The following is an 8059-nucleotide window of genomic DNA, read 5'->3' as shown; positions in this document are numbered from 1 at the left end:
TAGACTTTTTATTGGGTTCAAGTCAAGCAAATACATACCTATATGTTCAAGTCAAGCAAATACATACCTATATGTAGGTGGCGAAGAAAAACAATTGGGTTCACTTGAACCCAACGTCTCTACACTAGCTCCGCCGTTGGTGTCACACCTTCCTCTGGGATCTCAAGATATAGACGGAGCAAGTTCGTTGAAACTCGTTCTTCGGACCAGCAAGTTCAAAATTGGCATGTGATAGAAATCTCAATATATGGAGCCAAGCAATCAAGACGTTTGATCTCTTGTTCATATATAGTTATTTTTCACCCCCTCTATTTTACCATCAATATACCGTAATTTTACGTTTCATAAGTTTTGTCTTATTTCCAACGTAAAAAGAGACCGTAAGAAAATATATAATCATCGTAAAAAATATATTATGTTATGTAAAATTACAGACTAAAAACATAGTGTAAAGTACACATAAATTGTAAATTTTCTTGTCTTATGACCTATATATTTATTTTCTTATGCCAAATTTTACGTAGTGAATTAATAGGAATATAATTATTTAAATTCCAAATGTAATTTAATTATGAAATGATCGTAAGATTACCTCGGGTGAAGAATAACTTATTCTGCACCTTAGGTGATGAATAGTATCACTGTATATATTGAGATTTCAAATAGTTACATTTGGAATACAAATAGTATCACTATCGCTTCATAAACAAATTACGTTTGAAATACAAATAGTTACATTTATATTGATTCACTACGTAAAATTTGATATAAGAAAACAAAAAAATAGGTTATAAGACCAGAAATAACACATTTTATGTATGTTTTACACTATATTTTTACGTTCGTAATTTTACGTAACATAAAATATTTTTTACGGCAAATATATATTTTCTTACGTTCTCCTTTTACATATAAATAAGACAAAATTTACGAAACTTAAAAATACGGTACAATGATGTCAAAATAGAGAGAGGGTGAAGAATAGCACGACCCTATAATTAAAGTGGCTAAGCTCCGGCTGCTGCTATGAGTTTAAGGTGTTGGGCGATGGCTCTTCCCTCCTTGAGACGCGGAGTCGATAAACAGTGGCCTAATGCTTGTTTTTTTAAAGTGCCCTCGAGTGAACAGTACCCATAAACAATAATTGTAAGGGCATGTTTGGTTTCAAATAAGTCACCAACTTATAAGTCGAAAAATAAAAAATAACTTATTTTACCAAACGGACCCAATTTATAAGTCATAAGTTGCTCCACCCCAAGTTAAAACTTATAAGTCACCCCCTTTTACGTGGGTCCCACCACCTTTACATAAAAAACAAGGTGGAAAGATGTGGTCAAGTGACTTATAAGTCAGGTGACAACCAAAAAGGCGTGACTTATAAGTCATTGGTTTTAAGTTAGGTGACTTATTGGAACCAAACATGCCCTAAATACTTACCGATGGTAGCGTATGAACAGAGACTGCGGGTGAATATTATCTTGAAAAATAATACAAATACACTTCAAATATGGTCCAACTGCACTGCCTTAACTAGCTAGATATTTCACTTTCCCCGTGACTTTTCGATTCCCACCGCTCACCACAACCAATTCCCCCTACTTGTCGCTCGCCGCCCAGCACGCCCCAACACCCGCCACCTTCCGGTTCTCCTCTGTCTCGCTCTAGCGCCACTGTAGCACATTGCCATATTTCTAGAATATGCTGCCCTATGATGACCAAAAGAGGACATAATGCGATCAAATGGTAGCAATATATATTAGAAATGCTTGTTTCAAAAGCGAACCTCTGTTGTTGTCGCTATGGTTCTCGGGGAGCTTGCATCAATTCGAAAATTAAGTCATGCCATGCCATTACAAAGGAAGTAGGGGCATTGGATGTTGCCTTGGTTCCCACTTCTCAGGGCGCCAGCGATGCCTCTATGATTTAGCTATGCTAATGCCTACATAAAGGGAAGTGCATCAATTTGTCCCCTATATTGACATTGAACAACTTAGCAGATTGTATAAATCCCAAATTCTCTTTTTAACAAACATTTCTAATCAAACCATGAGACTAATATTGCAAAGATTGTGAACCATAATGATAGCATATCATGGAATTATAATAGCCAATACGATACATGAAAAACAGTTCCTGCAATTTTTGTGCTCGAACAAAGAAAAGTAAATTAGATACATCACTTCAGCCTTTAGGCCTAGCAGCTCTGAAAGGACATGCAGTGCCCCCATGTGTGGTTTTAGTAATTGATGACATTCTCTATGGACTAATGGTTGCATTGAGTTATATTTGAAGGATTTGTCCATAGGCATTTCTTGAAGTCCATGTGTTGGTTTCAAGGAGTTTATGTGTTGACCAAGGTGCTATTAAGGAATTATCCAAAGATTGATCATGTGAGTGTTGAGCTTATTGCAAGCATGTCTTGAAGAAGAAGATTGTGTGATCATTCATGTTTACCTTCATGACATCATCCAAACAAAGAGAGTTGGAAATATTCAAGGTTGATCAAGACTATGTCAAGAGTGAATCAAGTTGATCAACTCACAAAGCGTAAAAGATGTACCGAGAGGGATCAAGTGATCCCATGGTATGGTAAGCATTGTCCATTGCACTTTGTGTACTAACCCATGGTCTATGTGAGAGTTCTATGTGGGGTTAGGTATGTGTCCATGGGCTTGCGTCAAGAGGAAGATATCATACAACCCATGGAAAGGATGATATCAAGTGGTGATCGTCATCAAGATTGCCGTGTGCAAGTTTAGGTGGACACCACGAAGAGATCAAGTTCTTGAAGCTTGCCATCCATTGTGGTTTCAATGGACTTGTGAAGATGTGTCGAAGAGTGGCTCACCCATAGTGGAGTATGGGGGAGCAATCATCTAGTCTTCATCGAGCCAACGCAATCAAGAAAGGTGGTCCAACTTGAGAGAGTCAAGATCGTCATCATCTAGCTCAAGTGGACCATGTGCAAGGCAAAGGTTTGCCCTTGATAGGCTTTCTATTTTACCGGTCTCGTGGTGGTAGTTGGGAGACCGGGTTATAGGATCGTTTGTCGTACTATCAAGGGGGGCTCTCAAGTTGGTGGCTTGATCGTATCGTTAGTAGAGAGCTCAAACCATTGCATCCTTGCATCATGTTTCTTGGTTCTTGTTTGGTTCTCTTTGTGAGTCTTAGATCTTATGGTCATCTTGATGACAAGCTTGAGTTCATCGAAAACGGAGTTCGCATGCATCTTCTATGATGTTTTCGGTGTTGGAGGTTTTACCGGTCTTATCCGAGGAAGGGTTCTCACCATTTTCTTATGGGCCTTCTCTAATTTTCTTCTTGTTGATATTTCTTTCAATATTGTGTTAGCCCTTGTCGCTAGCTTTCCAACAAACTTGGTTTCATCGAATTCGGAGTCCGTTTGCAAAAGTTGTGGCAGTTTTGGTGTTCTGAAAAGGCTGCAGCAGTACTACCACGAATTGGAGCGGATGTAATTTTTTACTACTGCTCCAGAGCGGTACTACCGCGGCTCCTTGATACATCTCCAACGTATCTATAATTTTTGATTGCTCCATGCTATATTATCTACTGTTTTGGGCAATATTGGGCTTTATTATCCACTTTTATATTATTTTTAGGACTAACCTATTAACCGGAGGCCCAGCCCAGATTTGCCGTTTTATGCCTATTTCAGTGCTTCGAAGAAAAGGAATATCAGACGGAGTCGAAACGGAACGAAATCAACTGGAGAAGTTATTTTTGGAACGAAACACACCTGATGGACTTGGACCCCACGTCAGAAGATACGGGAGCTGCCCACGAGGGTGGGGGCGCGCCCACCCCCCTAGGGCGCGCCCCCTGTCTCGTGGGGCCCCCGTGGCTCCCCTAACGTACCTCCTGCACCCATATATACTTACGTGACCTAAAACTTTCAGAACGAATACTAGATCGGGAGTTCCGCCGCCAGAAGCCTCCGTAGCCACCAAAAGTCAATCGGGACCCTGTTCCGGCACCCTGCCAGAGGGGGGAACCCTCACCGGTGGCCATCTTCATCATCCCGGTGCTCTCCATGACGAGGAGGGAGTAGTTCTCCCTCGGGGCTGAGGGTATGTACCAGTAGCTATGTGTTTGATCTCTCTCTCTCTCTCTCTCTCTCGTGTTCTTGATTTGGCACGATCTTGATGTATCGCGAGCTTTGCTATTATAGTTGGATCTTATGTTTCTTCTCCCCCTCTACTCTCTTGTAATGAATTGAGTTTCCCCTTTGAAATTATCTTATCGGATTGAGTCTTTAAAGATTTGAGAACACTTGATGTATGTCTTGCCGTGGATATCTGTGGTGACAATGGGATACTGCGTGCCACTTGATGTATGTTAAGGTGACCAACTTGCGGGTTCATGAACCTATGCATAGGGGTTGGCACACATTTTCGTCGTGATTCTCCGGTAGATCTTTGGGGCACTCTTTGAGGTTCTATGTGTTGGTTGAATAGATGAATCTGGGATTGTGTGATGCATATCGTATAATCATGCCCACGGATACTTGAGGTGACATTGGACTATCTAGGTAACATTAGGGTTTTGGTTGATTTGTATCTTAAGGTGTTATTCTAGTACGAACTCTAGGGCTGTTTGTGACACTTATAGGAATAGCCCAACGGATTGATTGGAAAGAATAACTTTGAGGTGGTTTCGTACCCTACCATAATCTCTTCGTTTGTTCTCCGCTATTAGTGACTTTGGAGTGACTCTTTGTTGCATGTTGATGGATAGTTTTATGATCCAATTATGTTAGTATTGTTGAGGGACTTACACTAGCGAAAGTATGAACCCTAGGCCTTGTTTCCTAGCATTGGAATACCGTTTACGCTCACTTTTATCACTTGTTACCTTGCTGTTTTTATAATTTCAGATTACAAATACCTTTATCTACTATCCATATTGCACTTGTATCACCATATCTTCGTCGAACTAGTGCACCTATACAATTTACCATTGTATTGGGTGTGTTGGGGACACAAGAGACTCTTTGTTATTTGGTTGCAGGGTTGCTTGAGAGAGACAATCTTCATTTTACGCATCCTATGGATTGATAAACCTTAGGTCATCCACTTGAGGGAAATTTGCTACTGTCCTACAAACCTCTGCACTTGGAGGCCCAATAACGTCTACAAGAAGAAGGTTGTGTAGTAGACATCACTCCTACAGCGGTAGTACCGCTCCGGACCAAAAAGTCGTCCCAAGTCCTATAGTGGTAGGCCCGGATGTATTTTTTTAGTACCGCTCGCTAGCAGTAGTACCCTACCCTTTGCGGTAGTACCGCGATCCCTAGCGGTAGTACTGTGAGGATGAGCGGTAGTACCGCTTGATACGTCTCCAACATATCTATAATTTTTGATTGCTCCATGCTATATTATCTACTGTTTTGAATGTTTATGGGCTTTATTATACACTTTTATATCATTTTTGGGACTAACCTATTAACCCAGAGCCCAGTGCCAGTTTCTGTTTTTACCCTGTTTTAGGGTTTCGAAGAAAAGGAAAACCAGATGGAGTCCAATTGACTTGAAACTTCACGGAACTCATTTTTGGAAGGAAAGAAGCCCAGAAGACTTGGAGTGCACGTCGGGGGATCTGCGAGGAGGTCACGAGGCAGGGCGCCCCCACCCCCCTGGGCGCACCCTCCACCCTCGTGAGCCCCTCGTGGCCCCCCTGACGTACTTCTTCCACCTATATATCTCCATATACCCTAAAAACATCCGAGAGCACAATAGATCGGGAGTTCCGCCGCTAGAAGCCTCCGTAGCCACCGAAAACAAATCTAGACCCGTTCCAGCACCCTGCCGGAGGGGGCAATCCCTCTCCGGTGGCCATCTTCATCATCCCGGTGCTCTCCATGACGAGGAGGGAGTAGTTCTCCCTCGGGGCTGAGGGTATGTACCAGTAGCTATGTGTTTGATCTCTCTCTCTTTCGTGTTCTTGATTTGGCACGATCTTGATGTATCACGAGCTTTGCTATTATAGTTCGTCTTATGTTTCTCCTCCCCCTCTTCTCTCTTGTAATGAATTGAGTTTCCCATTTGAAGTAATCTTATCGGATTGAGTCTTTAAAGATTTGAGAACACTTGATGTATGTCTTGCCGTGGATATCTGTGGTGACAATGGGATACCACGTGCCACTTGATGTATGTTTTGGTGACCAACTTGCGGGTTCCGCCCATGAACCTATGCATAGAAGTTGGCACACGTTTTCATCGTGATTCTCCGGTAGAAACTTTGGGGCACTCTTTGAGGTTCTATGTGTTGGTTGAACAGATGAATTGAGATTGTGTGATGCATATCGTATAATCATGCCCACGGATACTTGAGGTGACAATGCAGTATCTAGGTGACATTAGAGTTTTGGTTGATTTGTGTCTTAAGGTGTTATTCTAGTACGAACTCTAGGGATGTTTGTGACACTTATAGGAATAGCCCAACGGATTGATTGGAAAGAATAACTTTGAGGTGGTTTCGTACCCTACCATAATCTCTTCGTTCGTTCTCCGTTATTAGTGACTTTGGAGTGACTCTTTGTTGCATGTTGAGGGATAGTTATGTGATCCAATTATGTTAGTATTGTTGAGGGAACTTACACTAGCGAAAGTATGAACCCTAGGCCTTCTTTCCTATCATTGCAATACCGTTTACGCTCACTTTTATCATTCGTTACCTTGCTGTTTTTATAATTTCAGATTACAAAAACTATTATCTACTATCCATATACCACTTGTATCACCATCTCTTCGCCGAACTAGTGCACCTATACAATTTACCATTGTATTGTGTGTGTTGGGGACACAAGAGACTCTTTGTTATTTGGTTGCAGGGTTGCTTGAGAGAGACCATCTTCATCCTACGCCTCCTACATATTGATAAACCTTAGGTCATCCACTTGAGGGAAATTTGCTACTGTCCTACAAACCTCTGCACTTGGAGGCCCAACAACGTCTACAAGAAGAAGGTTGTGTATTAGACATCAAGCTCTTTTCTGGCGCCATTGCCGAGGAGGTTAGCGCTTGAAGGTATATCTTTAGATCTTGCAATCGAGTCTTTTAGTTTCTTGTTTTATCACTAGTTTAGTTTATAAAAGAAAACTATAAACAGTGGAATTGAGTTTGTCTCATACGCTTCACCTTTTTAATATCTTTCGTGAGTATGATGGAAAGGACAATTGTGCTCAAGTGCTAGAAGAAGAAATCTATGAAATGTTTGGCACTAAATATTTGAATGATGAGCATGATTGCAATGTTGTTAGTATGAATTCCTTGAATATCCATGATGCTAATGATATGCAAAGCCACAAGCTTGGGGAAGCTATGTTTGATGAAGATGATATTTTTTGTCCCCCAAGTTTTGATGAGAAAATTTATTATGATGAAAGCATGCCTCCTATTTATGATGATTATATTGATGAAAGTAGATTTGGAGAGGTCATGACTTTATTTTGTGATGAATCCACTATTCCGGAAGAGGTTCCAATTGATTATGAGAACAAAGTTGCTATCTATGATGATTATTGTGATGACTTGTATGCTATAAAGAATAATCATATCCATGAAACTTGTCATCATGATTTTAGTTTTCAATTGGATTATGCCTCACATGATAATTATTTTGTTGAGCTTGCTCCCACTACTATTATTCATGAGAAGAAATTTGCTTATGTGGAGAGTAATAAAATTTCTATGCTTGTAGACCATGAAAAGAATGCTTTATGTGACAGTTATATTGTTGAATTCATTCATGATGCTACTGAAAATTATTATGAGGCAGGAACATATGCTTGTAGGAATTGCAATAATATCAAGTTCCCTCTCTATGTGCTTAAAATCTTGAAGTTATGCTTGTTTTACCTTCCTATGCAAGTTGATTATTGCTCCCATAAGTTGTTTGCTCACAAAATCCTTATGCATAGGAAGCATGTGAAGGAAATATGCCCTAGAGGCAATAATAAAGTTATTATTTATTTCCTTATTTCATGATAAATGTTTATTATTCATGCTAGAATTGTATTAACCGGAAACATAATACATGT

This window comes from Triticum dicoccoides, chromosome 1A, assembly GCF_002162155.2.
Source record: "Triticum dicoccoides isolate Atlit2015 ecotype Zavitan chromosome 1A, WEW_v2.0, whole genome shotgun sequence".
In the NCBI taxonomy this organism is placed as follows: domain Eukaryota; kingdom Viridiplantae; phylum Streptophyta; class Magnoliopsida; order Poales; family Poaceae; genus Triticum; species Triticum dicoccoides.
The sequence above is the reverse complement of the archived record's forward strand: the minus strand, read 5'-3'. Positions refer to the sequence as shown.